General features: G+C 55.6%; 1 long non-coding RNA gene across 1 annotated transcript in view; it reads left to right on the top strand.

Annotated features, from left to right (window-relative positions):
- LOC138514127 (uncharacterized) overlaps nt 1-14,228 on the top strand; it is a 198,354-nt gene that overhangs the window by 54,178 nt on the left and 129,948 nt on the right. The window contains exon 2 of the long non-coding RNA XR_011281875.1: nt 10,099-10,224. This is a non-coding gene — a long non-coding RNA (uncharacterized lncRNA). The remainder of the gene's footprint in view (nt 1-10,098; nt 10,225-14,228) is intronic.

The raw sequence follows: 14,228 nt of genomic DNA, 5'->3' as shown, positions 1-14,228 counted from the left end.
ATGTTAGATACGTGCGTGACTCACCGTCTGCCAGGTAAAAGAGCGTGAAAAAGGAGCACGTTTGGTTGGCAACACTCCCGCCAAAAGAAGATTTGTACGCTGTCTGAGGAGACAGGACAACAGTAGAAGGGAACACTGTTTGAGGGAACAGGCCCAGGTAAACCAGTAAAAGAGAAAAAAGAGAAAAATCTGTCAGAGGTAACAGGGAATATGAACTTGAAAAGCCATGAAGTAAATCGCGTGTGAACCGACAAGAAGTACAGAATTCACCCACTCGCTCTCCACGAAAAGCACGTACAAGGAAATGGTGTTCTACGCGTACCTTTTATAGAGGCCCACACGTCCAACGTCACTTACGCGGCGTGTACGCGCTAGGGCCATTTCCACCAATTACACGCTTTGTGACTTATGCGTGTACGGCCATTTCCACCAATTACACGCTTTGTGACTTCTGCGTGTACGGCCATTTCCACCAATTACACGCTTTGTCACTTCTGCGTGTACGCCCATTTCCACCAATCACACGCGATGAGACTCTGACGTGCAGTCTTTCCACGTGTGCTCTGTCATCACGTGCTGTGTGGGAAACACCCGTGCGGGTCATGCCACAGACGCGCTTACGCGCTCAGGGCCTTTGGTCCAATAGAATCGCGTATGCGTGCTGACGTGCTTACGCGCTAAGGGCCTTTCCTCGGTTTTCACCCTGACGTGCAGGATTTTCACGTGCCAAATCACTCCGTACCAAGCTGGCCACGCGTAAGCACACGGAAGACCACGCTCCTGCCCAGAAGGCCGAACTACTGCCCCCTAGAGCCCAGAGCACGCTCCCACCTGCCATCTGCTGCTGCCTGACTGCCTGCTGCCCAAGTGTACTGCCATTTGCTGCCTGCACATCAGCCAGGGGTGCTGTTGCTGTGACCACCCCTGCTGGAACCGAAGACTCCCGACTGGAATTCCATCGCTCCACAGCCCAGCCCCAGGACCCAGTTGCCCACCCACTCCTGCCTCTGGGGTTGTCATGTCGGGGCAAACACCATCTGTGACCACTGACAACCCCCGGCCAGAGAGGCAGAGGGGCACCAGCTTCAGTGCCACCGAAGTTGGTGTCCTGGTGGAGCAAGTCCTGGGGCAGTATGATGCCCTCTTTGGAAGTTCCCGCGCCGACAAGGAAGGACGGACTCGGATCTGGACTGACATCGTGACTGCCATCAACGCGGAGGGGGTGGCAGTCCGGGACTTACAACATGTCAGGAAGCGCTGGGAGGACTTCAGGTCCAGGACCCTGAACAAGGCCCGGCGCCTCTTGAAGGCAGCGGATGCCAAGGGGCGCCGATGCCACTTGTCGGAAGAACAGATGGGGGTCCTGGAACGCATATCCCCAGCGCTCCACGTCCAGGTCCTAGAGAAGCAGACCCGTCTGGGGTCGAGCGGTGAGTGTACATGCATCCTGGTTGTGAGCAGTGCGTGTGGTGATCATTCGCCATTGTGCCGGTTGCACATCTGTTTGTATGGGGTCGAGTATGGGTGGGGGTGTACAGGGCCGTGGGGCTGACACATGCGAGGGCTGTGATGTGTGAGACATGGATGGTGCTTGTGTGTGTGGGCTTGCATGGCAAATGCAGTTGTGCGTGCACACATGTTTGGATGAATGTGTATGTAAGTAGACATGTCCGTGATGTCAGGCATGTATGTTGTTTTCGGCTGCATGTATGAGCACTGTGTACATGTGCATGTGTGTGTATTTGACAAGGGTGCAACAGTAATGCAACATGGATGCATGTGACAGCGGTATGTGGAAGCCTGATTGGCAGATGTGACATGGATGCCCGTCTGAACAGTGCGACACTTGGCAGAGGTGTAGACATGCATGCAAGTGTGGTTGTGTATGTACATGTGTGGTGCACTTCCTGTGTTGCATGTGATGTCTGGCTCCCCTTTGGCTGCTGATGCTGTTGTATGTGTAGGGATGGTTGTGGCAGTTGCGATATGGCTGTGGTATGGCTCATGTGTGCCAGTTGCAATGACATGTGTGTTGGGGATTGTGATGACATGTCTGAGGTTTGCCAATGCCACTCATGTGCAACTGTCATGCGTGTATGTGTCCATTGTACGGTGCCCTGATGCCTGTGTTTTGTTTCTCCCTGTCTGCAGCGTCAACTGATGAAGAGGGCGGAGAAGGTGCTGTGGAGCACAGCGGCGGGGATCCGACCGCCAGCCGGAGACCCAAGGCCCGGCTCCCCTCCCGTGTTGTCATCTCGTCGGGGAGTGAGGAGTCCGGTGCCGCGTCCCAGGCCGCAGCTGCCGGGGAGAGGTCCAAGAGGCGGAGGTTGCAGTTGGACTCCTCGGCAGCAGAAGGGGCAGCTGGGACCCCACAGGGCCCAACAGGGGAAGATGGCACAGAGTCATCCAGGTTGGTGGGGGGTTTGGTGGAGGAGGGGGCCGCGCAAGCACCAGAGACAGGGTCTGGAGGTGGGGATCCCACTGGTGCTAGTGGTGCAGTGCAGGACCAGGGACAGGAGGCAGCACAGGCGGCAGCGGAGGTGCCTGTGTGCAATGCTGTCCCTGATCCTGTCCCTGCATCATCTTGCACCAGCAGGGATGCCTACGTCCAGACCCGTTTTTTTAAGGCAGGGGATGAGCTGACGTCAACTGGCCTTCCTCTGCCTGCGGACGTGGCCATCCAGGTCCGGGTTGAGCCTGTCCTGGCTGGTGTGGCGTTGCGTCAACGGGCCATGCGAGGTGACTTGCAGTCTTTTCATGGAGAGACTGCACGTCATCTCGAATGGCTCGTTGACCACGTCAGCCTGCTGGGACAGGTCACCCAGGCCGGATTCCGCTGTCTGATGGGGCTTGCTCCGACCCCCTCCTCAACTGGACCCCCTACGCGCCAGTCGTCCTCTGTGCCATCTTCCCACCCATCAGTCACCTGGGTGCCCTGTGGAGCTGCCTCTGACGGTGCGGCCAGGCTGGTGGAGGAGGCATCCCTGCCACAGTCGGGAGTCGGAGGTCCAGCAGGGGTGGCCACATCAACAAGTGCACCCCAGCCGGCGTAGGATGTGCAGGCAGCAGGAGGCAGTGCACGGGCAGAGGCAGAGCAGCAGCAGCATGGTGGGAGACATGAAGGCTCGGGGCTTTCGACATCGGAGGGGCAGGCATCGGCCGGAGGGCAGGGGGACCCAGGACAGAGAGTGTCTTCCGTGTGGCAGCGGTTGGGCCATGCCATAGGTGCGGAGCGGCGGCGGGCAGAAGAGGCGCGGCTCACAATGGTCAGGGCGGAGAACTCCATGCGGAGGGCCCTGAGGCGGGCCGAGTGCCTCGAGGCAATCCGCAGGGGGTTGGAGGAGGACACAGCGTCGTCCCTGCAGACCCTCGGGGCCATGGAGCTGGACCGCCTCCGGGACATCGAACAGGAGTTCGATGATGCCCTGGCCCGGGACACCACAGAGTGAGCCGCTGGACTTGCCCGCTGCCTTTGTACATAGTTCTTTAGTTTTAGGTTTCCTTTCGTTCTTATTATGATTTGGAGTCGACTGACACTGCTCCACTTTTTTATTTAGGTAGGTTTTTTAGTAGGTTTCCTTTGTTCAGTTGGGCTCATGGACCCTTGTTATTTTTGTACATAGTTCTTTGTTGCATGGAGATTTTTTTACATTTGACTTTGGACAAAATTTTTTAGGATTTGGATTTCCAGTTTTGCATGTCATGTTGTGTGTTTTCCCATTCAATTGCAAAAAATGTGTGTGACGGACATGGGTTCATTAGCTTCATGAACATTGGGGGTGTAACATGTGATTTCCATTTCCATGTGGGTGAAGGGGTTACTTGGTAGGGCTTTTTGGCTGTGGAGGCTGACCATTACGCACATGATTGGGGATTGTGAGGACCTGATGGGGGCTGCCCATGGTGGCAGGGGGGTGGGGGTGGTGGGAGACATGAGTGGGGGCCTGGTGGAGGGTGACCCTGGATGCTGGGGGTGGGGGTGCAGGGGGACATGAGTGGGGGCCTGGTGGAGGGTGATCCTGCACTGCCGGGGGGTGGGGGTGGTGGGAGACATGAGTGTGTGCCTGGTGGAGGCTGCCCCTGCACTGCTGGGGGGTGGGGGTGGTGGGAGACATGAGTGGGGGCCTGGTGGAGGCTGCCCATGGTGGCTGGGGGTGGTGGGAGACATGAGTGGGGGCCTGGTGGAGGGTGACCCTATACTGCCGGGGGGTGGGGGTGGTGGGAGACATGAGTGGGGGCCTGGTGGAGGCTGCCCATGGTGGCAGGGGGGTGGGAGCGGTGGGAGACATGAGTGGGGGCCTGGTGGAGGCTGCCCATGGTGGCTGGGGGGTGGGGGTGGTGGGAGACATGAGTGGGGGCCTGGTGGAGGGTGACCCTGCACTGCCGGGGAGTGGGGGTGGTGGGAGACATGAGTGGGGCCTGGTGGAGGGTGACCCTGCACTTCCGGGTGGTGGGGGTGGTGGGAGACATGAGTGGGGGCCTGATGGGGGCTGCCCATGGTGGCTGGGGGGTGGGGGTGGTGGGAGACATGAGTGGGGGCCTGGTGGAGGCTGCCCATGGTGGCTGGGGGGTGGGGGTGGTGGAAGACATGAGTGGGGGCCTGGTGGAGGCTGCCCCTGCACTGCTGGGGGGTGGGGGTGGTGGGAGACATGAGTGGGGGCCTGGTGGAGGGTGACCCTGGATGCTGGGGGGTGGGGGTGCAGGGGGACATGAGTGGGGGAGGCTGGAGGAGGGTGACCCTGCACTGCCGGGGGGTGGGGGTGGTGGGAGACATGAGTGGGGGCCTGGTGGAGGGTGACCCTGCACTGCCGGGGGGTGGGGGTGGTGGGAGACATGAGTGGGGGCCTGGTGGGGGCTGCCCATGGTGGCTGGGCGGTGGGGGTGGTGGTAGACATGAGTGGGGGCCTGGTGGAGGCTGCCCATGGTGGCACGGGGGTGGGGGTGGTGGGAGACATGAGTGGGGGCCTGGTGGAGGCTGCCCATGGTGGCTGGGGGGTGGGGGTGGTGGGAGACATGAGTGGGGGCCTGGTAGAGGGTGACCCTGCACTGCCGGGGGGTGGGTGTGGTGGGAGACATGAGTGGGGGCCTGGTGGAGGGTGACCCTGGATGCTGGGGGGTGGGGGTGCAGGGGGACATGAGTGGGGGCCTGGTGGAGGCTGCCCCTGCACTGCCGGGGGTGGGGGTGGTGGGAGACATGAGTGGGGGCCTGGTGGAGGGTGACCCTGCACTGCCGGGGGGTGGGGGTGGTGGGAGACATGAGTGGGGGCCTGGTGGAGGGTGACCCTGGATGCTGGGGGGTGGAGGTGCAGGGGGACATGAGTGGGGGCCTGGTGGAGGCTGCCCCTGCACTGCCGGGGGGTGGGGGTGGTGGGAGCCATGAGTGGGGGCCTGGTGGAGGGTGACCCTGCACTGCCAGGGGGTGGGGGTGGTGGGAGACATGAGTGGGGGCCTGGTGGGGACTGCCCATGGTGGCTGGGGGGTGGGGGTGGTGGTAGACATGAGTGGGGGCCTGGTGGAGGCTGCCCATGGTGGCAGAGGGGTGGGGGTGGTGGGCGACATGAGTGGGGGCCTGGTGGAGGCTGCCCATGGTGGCTGGGGGTGGGGGTGGTGGGAGACATGAGTGGGGGCCTGGTGGAGGGTGACCCTGCACTGCCGGGGGGTGGGGGTGGTGGGAGACATGAGTGGGGGCCTGGTGGAGGGTGACCCTGGATGCTGGGGGGTGGGGGTGCAGGGGGACATGAGTGGGGGAGGCTGGAGGAGGGTGACCCTGCACTGCCGGGGGGTGGGGGTGGTGGGAGACATGAGTGGGGGCCTGGTGGAGGGTGACCCTGCACTGCCGGGGGGTGGGGGTGGTGGGAGACATGAGTGGGGGCCTGGTGGGGGCTGCCCATGGTGGCTGGGCGGTGGGGGTGGTGGTAGACATGAGTGGGGGCCTGGTGGAGGCTGCCCATGGTGGCACGGGGGTGGGGGTGGTGGGAGACATGAGTGGGGGCCTGGTGGAGGCTGCCCATGGTGGCTGGGGGGTGGGGGTGGTGGGAGACATGAGTGGGGGCCTGGTAGAGGGTGACCCTGCACTGCCGGGGGGTGGGTGTGGTGGGAGACATGAGTGGGGGCCTGGTGGAGGGTGACCCTGGATGCTGGGGGGTGGGGGTGCAGGGGGACATGAGTGGGGGCCTGGTGGAGGCTGCCCCTGCACTGCCGGGGGTGGGGGTGGTGGGAGACATGAGTGGGGGCCTGGTGGAGGGTGACCCTGCACTGCCGGGGGGTGGGGGTGGTGGGAGACATGAGTGGGGGCCTGGTGGAGGGTGACCCTGGATGCTGGGGGGTGGAGGTGCAGGGGGACATGAGTGGGGGCCTGGTGGAGGCTGCCCCTGCACTGCCGGGGGGTGGGGGTGGTGGGAGCCATGAGTGGGGGCCTGGTGGAGGGTGACCCTGCACTGCCAGGGGGTGGGGGTGGTGGGAGACATGAGTGGGGGCCTGGTGGGGACTGCCCATGGTGGCTGGGGGGTGGGGGTGGTGGTAGACATGAGTGGGGGCCTGGTGGAGGCTGCCCATGGTGGCAGAGGGGTGGGGGTGGTGGGCGACATGAGTGGGGGCCTGGTGGAGGCTGCCCATGGTGGCTGGGGGTGGGGGTGGTGGGAGACATGAGTGGGGGCCTGGTGGAGGGTGACCCTGCACTGCCGGGGGGTGGGGGTGGTGGGAGACATGAGTGGGGGCCTGGTGGGGGCTGCCCATGGTGGCTGGGGGGTTGGGGTGGTGGTAGACATGAGTGGGGGCCTGGTGGAGGCTGCCCATGGTGGCAGGGGGGTGGGGGTGGTGGGAGACATGAGTGGGGGCCTGGTGGAGGCTGCCCATGGTGGCTGGGGGGTGGGGTGGTGGGAGACATGAGTGGGGGCCTGGTGGAGTTTGACCCTGCACTGCAGGGGGGTGGGGGTTGTGGTAGACATGAGTGGGGCCCTGCTGGACACTGCCCCTGCACTGCCGGGGGGTGGGGGTGGTGGGAGACATGAGTGGGGGCCTGGTGGAGGGTGACCCTGGATGCTGGGGGGTGGGGGTGCAGGGGAACATGAGTGGGGGCCTGGTGGAGGCTGCCCCTGCACTGCTGGGGGGTGGGGGTGGTGGGAGACATGCATTGTTGATCAGTAGTGCAAGGTGACATGTGGGTTGGCTGGGGGGCATGCCCATGGTGAATGGGCTGCCTGCGGGACATGGGCAGGGGTGCAGGGTAGTCCCCCGTGGTGTGGGCTGCCTGCAGGGGCCCTGGAGGTTGTGGAGCGTACACCTGGGAGGACCCACACGGCCAATTCACGTGTAGTACTCCCCAGAACCCCTGAAATACACATTCCCTGCTGGTATTGCGTGTGGAACTTCCCGCGCACCACTGAAATACACGTACTCTGCTCGCACTGGGACTATCGCGTGTGGAACTTCCTGCGCACCCCTGAAATACACGTACCCTGCTCGCACTGGGACAATCGCGTGTGCAACTTCACGCGAACCCCTGTAATACACGTAGCACGCTCCCCCAGGCCCGATCGCGTGAGAAACTTCACGCGAACCCCTGAAATACACGTAGCCCGCTCCCCCAGGCCCGTTCGCGTGAGAAAGTTCACGCGAACCCCTCCCCCAGGCCCGATCGCGTGAGAAAGTTCATGCGAACCCCTGTAATACACGTAGCCCGCTCCCCCAGGCCCGATCGCGTGAGAAAGTTCACGCGAACACCTGTAATACACGTAGCCCGCTCCCCCAGGCCCGATCGCGTGAGAAAGTTCCGCGAACCCCTGCAATACACGTAGCCCGCTCCACCAGGCCCGATCGCGTGTAAAACTTCACGCGAACCCCTGTAATACACGTAGCACGCTCCCCCAGGCCCGATCGCGTGAGAAAGTTCACGCGAACCCCTGTAATACACGTAGCCTGCTCCCCCAGGCCCGATCGCGTGAGAAAGTTCACGCGAACCCCTGTAATACACGTAGCCCGCTCCACCAGGCCCGATCGCGTGTAAAACTTCATGCGAACCCCTGTGATACACATAGCACGCTCCCCCAGGCCCGATCGCGTGAGAAACTTCACGAGAACCCCTGAAATACACGTACCCTACTGAAATCGCATGTGGAACTTCCCGCGCACCCCTGAAATTCACATACCTTGCTCGCACTGGGCCAATCGCGTGTGGAACTTCCCGCGCACCCCTGAAAAACACGTTACCCGCTTGGCGTTTGCTGTTTGCCAGCCCGGTGAACTGGTCCAGGGTTAGCACAGCCCTTTGCGATGATTTAGCGATTTTGATGGCTTTTCCTTGCGCGAGGGCGTTCTTCGGGGCGTTACTGGCGCTGCTGCAGGGTCGCTGCGATTCTCTGCGCCATGGCTGGTTTGGGAGCCTAAAATCCATGAATACGCTGTGCGCGGAAATCGGTTTTAGCGCACGTGCCTGGCGCAGACAATCGCACGCGGACACTCTGCGCCAGCCGCTTGCGACACTTTTCTGCGAAATTCTATGAATTACCCGGTTAGCGCCTTACTACGAGGTCCCTTTGCGGGACACGACCTTAACGGCTGGTCTACACCAGCCGTTAAAGTAGGGACCCGCAAAGGGACCTTGGTGCTAAGTACGGTACCGCAATTTGCGGTACCGTACTTAGCACCTTCCCCATTCCCATAGAGCCCTTTGGGGCGAAAATGGGAATGGGGAAGGGCCATGGTTCAATGGGAAATTACCGCCCCGCCAACCTTGGAATGGGGTGGTAATTCCCCATTGAACCATGGTGGACCCATTACAACACTGGCACCAACCATGGTGCTAATAGCGCCATGGTTTATCGCCGGTGTTGTGATGAGGGCCTGTATCTTTCTCCATGCATGCAAATCTGTTATGTATCAATTCCAACAAACAGTAACACTGAAAGTAACATATCCCATCCATATTTACATGCTCGATACATACGAAATTGCAGCATTGTGCCTAATTTGCTTCCACCCCCAGTCATTTCTACTGTGCATGCAACATGCCCCCCTCATAATCATGGGGACCCTTCCTAATACCCCAACATTCCCCCTTTAGTTAATACCTAAACTAACAAATAATAATCATCTTCTTGGTGAACTACCTTACAATCATCCCCATCCCTGTTCCAACAACCCCAACTTGTACCCCCACCATTTCTGCAATCTATCTGCAGCTCCACACAAGCATGCCAATTTGGTGGAGGACACAAAACAACTCCAGTTTGACTAACCATATGGGATGAAGTATTGGTGGCCCTACCCCTTGACAGAGTTACAGTCATCATGGCAGCACCTATTGGTATCTGGCCAGAGCAAGATCATAAGAGCATTTGACAGGAACAGAAAAGAATGAGAACAAAGAAAAAAAGGGCAACATAATCTTCACAGCGAGGCTCAACCAGGAAGGTACCCAAGAAAATATGGCATTGATCCATCACTACTTGGTGATCCCAGCCTCAGTCTCCATGATAACTTTCAGTTTATGCAAGGAAGCAATAGTTCATGTGAGGTTACCATTCTTGGTACCATCGGGGGGAACAAATGTGCAGCAGGTACTCCTGATTGTCTGGCATACTCCACCCTATATTTCTGTCATGAGGTCCAGTATATAACGGTTTTGCAAAGTCATGTGCCTTTGTGCCTGCAACTCTTCCCTAATGGCATTAAACGCTGATTCAGAAGTTTTCCCAAAAAGCAACATTTCATATTTGATCACCTGGAGCCATTTGGCATTGGGCGCCAGGTTCCAGAATGGAGGCAAAGAAAGTACTGTTGTGGCTAAACAGTCAGTATCTGTTGGGAATGTCCGCTAAAGCCTGCAATGATGCTGCTGAAAGGTAATTCGATGGGCTCCTACATTGCAATTGTTTGTGAGTTTCACTGTCAAACGTAGTCTTTGATTTGTCCATATAAGGTGATGAAAGGGATGCAAGGGGCACATGGGAAAAAGGGAGCATAGATGTAACATTGTGCTTTTGATGGGCCAAAACCAGGAGTTCCTCAGGGATCCCAAGGATGGGCACATTAACTGTAAAGAAAATGCACACACCTTGTCAGGCTGCATTCAACTGCCTATATGCATTTTGTCCACAGGTCCAAAAGTTATCTAGAAGATCAGCCGTACCTCCATCCAGGTCTGCGTTGTGAAGCATGCAGCTGCAGTTCCCATTTGTGGCAACGGGCACTGGGACATTGCATTTAAAACACAGAGCAAAACAGGTAAGTGTCTGTATCTTAACAGGTTTTTCTGGCTCCTTGAGCCACTTCGGGAGCTGTGAATAGTTTCTACACACAGCCCAGCACACTTCATTTATTCATGCCACAACCTATTTGGAGAATCCCCTATTTCCTCCACCTCTGCAACTCTTCACCTTTTTCTCCCATCTGTTTGTAGAGAAAATAGCCCCTACTAAAGTCAATTGGGCTCTTTGAACACACCTCGTGTTCTTATGCTCTTTTTGGTCAGTCACTTAACAATCTTCATCGATTGGTATGATTGATGCAGTTATTGATGGCCCTTTAAACTGCCCTTATACCCTGCACAGGGCCAGGTGTACTAGGCATAGTGCATCTGATATTCCTACCTCACTCCTGATAAACACCCTAAGAATGCCAGAAGCATTGGGGAAGACAGAGCAGATGTAGCAATACACTATGGATCTCTCTCTCCCCACCTTCCTCATAAGGCTACACCATATGTGATCTGCTGAGAAATCATGTGCGTTCATTATGGGTTCTAGTTCATCATTCAATTATCTGAAAAGATCATTGTCAACATTTTTTTTCCCCTTAACATTTTCTCCTCAGACTTTATAAAACTAGAAAGTTGTATATGCTGTGCATATACAATGGTTGCCATCCTCAGACATGATGACATAAAGACCATAGACACCAAAAACATATTCATTTACACAAAATGTACAAATCTAGGCATTTATATTCATACACAAAAATGTTATTTTTTGTATTGGATATTTGATGGTGTCTATACACAAGTGTTTCCAGGTGCCACAACACAAGATGTGGGAGGACGGGACACATGAGCATCCCAAAAGTGGAACAACAACGGTTATATTTGCCTTGTAAAAATCCTACCGTGCAAGGTGGTAAATGTAAGGGGCGGAGGTACAGAGAGTAGTGCAGTGGGGTGCCCCCAGGTGGGGGTAAGGAGGAAGTTCTGGGCTGGCCAAGGTGGCAGGTGCCAGGGGAAAGGGGGAGAGAGAGGATACATGCAGTGGACAGGGAGGACCAAGTTAGGCTAGTCTGGGAAAGGGAGCCTGTGGGCAAGTGCTAGCAAAGGATGCTGGTGGTACTGGCAGGGGGTGGTCTGTCCCCTGTATTACTCTGAATGGACCAGGCCCCAGTTGCAGCAGCATAGGGAGGGTTAGCATGGGAGGGGAAGAAGGAAGGAAGAGGAGAAACGGAAAGTCTTGAGAAGTTTCAGGAATTTAAGATGATCTGAATCAAGTCTGAGGGGAGGAGAGAGGCTGTTCCAGAGGGAGGAGCCAGCCAAGGAAAGGGGTCTGCCTCCCACTCTCTGATTGGAGAAACATTTGACCGGCAGAGAGTTGTATCCAGAAGACTGAACAACTCTGGCTGGGAGGTATTTAGGGAGGCAAAGCTGGATGTAAAGAGGTCCCAGGCCCCAGACAGCCTTGTGGATATAAAGGGTTTTGAATTTGATCATTGCGGTCACCAGGAACCAGTAGAGAGATTTTTGGACTGGAGAGATGAGGTCCCTGGACATGAGGCCAAGGATAAGTCTTGCAGTCCTATTTTGGATTAGTTGAAGGGGACGAAGGGAGGAAAGAGGCAAATTGAGGAAGAGGTTGTTGTTGTTGTAGTCTAGCCTAGAGAGAACCAGGTCTCTGGAGACGTTGAACTTCTGGGGGAAGGTGAGTAAAGTTAGAATGCCCTTGTGAAAGTGGAGCTGAATGTTGGACTTCTTGGCAAGGTCTGTGATGTGTGGAGAGAAAGAGAGAGAGGAGTCAAAGATGATCCCAAGGTTCTTTGTCTCACAGGTGGGTTAGGGAAGGGGACCCAGGGAGTCTGGCCAGAGTATGCACCCCATTGAGCATTTCCTTCATCCCCTTGCCTGTGGGTAGTACACCAAGCACCACCTGGGCTTTATCCCTAATAGTAAAGTGATCTCTGTGAAAATGGCATTAAAACATTGGGTTCCATTGTTGGATTTTAAAACCTCACTAATTCCCCACCGCGGAAACACCTCCCTCACTAAAAACCTTGCTGCTGATTTAGCATTGGGATGTACACAGGGACCAACATCAAGTCACGGAGACAATGGAGAAGCAACAACAATTAAATATCTGAATGTACTGCGCCTCGTAAACATGTCCACAAAATCAATGTGAAGACCCCTGAATGGACCAGAGGGCCTTGGCAAGCCACCCTCAAAGACCTCATGTTATTTCTGGGATTTAACTCCTTGCGCTCTACACAATTCCCCACAAATTGAATTACCCGTTCTTGTAGGCTAGGAATAAACTAGTCCTCCTAGAGCTCTGCTGCAATTTGTCATCAAGAAGTATGTGACGGGTAGTGTAGTTGCTCTAGATCCAAAGGAAGTAGCTTCAACTTCACCATCACCTCCTGTCTCTAGAGAAAATCTGTTGGTGAGAGAACACATCCTCTCTTTTTCTAGAGCTCCTGTTCTTCTCTAATGGCTTTCCCTTGCATTTCAAATATATCTGTAGCACTGAGACTGCAGTGTATGGGTCTGGTAACTCTATCTGTAAAAGGTAAATATGCTGCTTCCTTCACTTCCTTGTCTGAGGCATCATTCCAGAGAGCTATTGAATTAGTGTGGTTAGTGTGGGCAGCACATTTATCCAAACCTATCTCTGCTGAAAAGGTCAGTGCTTCAATAAGGACCGAAGCATTAATAATCGCAGCCTTCAATTCCCGAAAACAAGTCCCCATTTCTTCAGAATTCTCTCACCTTCTGTGCTTGCTTAAGTCCTTGAAGTAAGGGCCTCACATAACTAGAGTAATCAAATATCCATAATCTACTATAGTTACCGAGCACCAGAAACTGCTGCATCTGTTTCACTGTGACTGGCTGAGGCGTATTCTGAACTGCAGTGGCTCTCTCTGGCATTCTTTGTCCACTTTGTACCCCTTGCCCACGAGCAGGGTGAGGAGCGTCATTGAGTCACCTCGTCACTGCTTCTCTGAGGTGGGTCAAAAAACGAATAGATCATCCACGTACTGAATAGCGGTACTGGACACATTTAAATTCACCAAATCCGTCTGAACCATCCTGTTAAAATATTCAGAGCTGTGCAGTACCACCAGGGCAACCTTGTGTGCTCAAATCTCCAACCACAATACATAAATACTTTGAGAACTGAGAATCAGAGTGCAAGGGAACAGAAAAAAATGTGTTTTTTAAATTTTAAATTGGGTCGACCCCATAGGAATGTTACAGAGAATGGTGGCAGGATTCAGTACGATTAGAAATTCCACCTCAACAATATTAATGAGGAGGCGCAAATCCTAGGCCATATTCCAACTGGACCCCTTCCCTTTCTTCACAAGGTAGATACCCATATTGCAAGGGGGCACAGAAGGTTGTATTATGCCTTGCTTCAACCACAACATAATGGTCTCGTAATTCCTGTTGTCCTCCTCCCTAAACATGGGGTACTGTTTAACCCATGGTAATATTGCACCGGGTTTCAATTTTATCCTAACCACTCCAATGCATTTTAGCAGCCCAACATCCTGAGGATTACTGGTCCACAAATGGTCTGCCACTTTTCCCAAATCCTCCTTCCAAAATGGCGATGTATGTCTAACAATGAGCATGGTCTGTCATACTTCCCTTTGCTCTATTGCTATCTGGCAAGGCACCCCAATGTCACAGTCCATCTCTCCTATGTCTTCAGTGTCTTTGAACAATTGCTTGATGGACACGTCCCTCAGCGACAAGCTCAGATTGATGCACAGAACTGTGTGCCATTCTCCACGTATCCTCATCTGTACCTGAGAGAACCACCCTGTTCTTCTTTATTACTACACACTCTAAGAGAATCATGACAATAGTACCTGGAGTTACTACCTGCATCACATCAGCCAAAAATAAATGATCCTGAGGACCCAACTCAACAAAACCATCCAAAGAGAAAATGTTGTATGTATGGGTACCCCCCTAATCATGCTATTGCTACAATAGTTCTGAAATCACACTGCTTCCCTTACCG

Source organism: Ambystoma mexicanum, chromosome 12, assembly GCF_040938575.1.
Source record: "Ambystoma mexicanum isolate Mex_15411 chromosome 12, UKY_AmexF1_1, whole genome shotgun sequence".
Lineage (NCBI taxonomy): Eukaryota > Metazoa > Chordata > Amphibia > Caudata > Ambystomatidae > Ambystoma > Ambystoma mexicanum.
The sequence above is the reverse complement of the archived record's forward strand: the minus strand, read 5'-3'. Positions and strand labels throughout refer to the sequence as shown.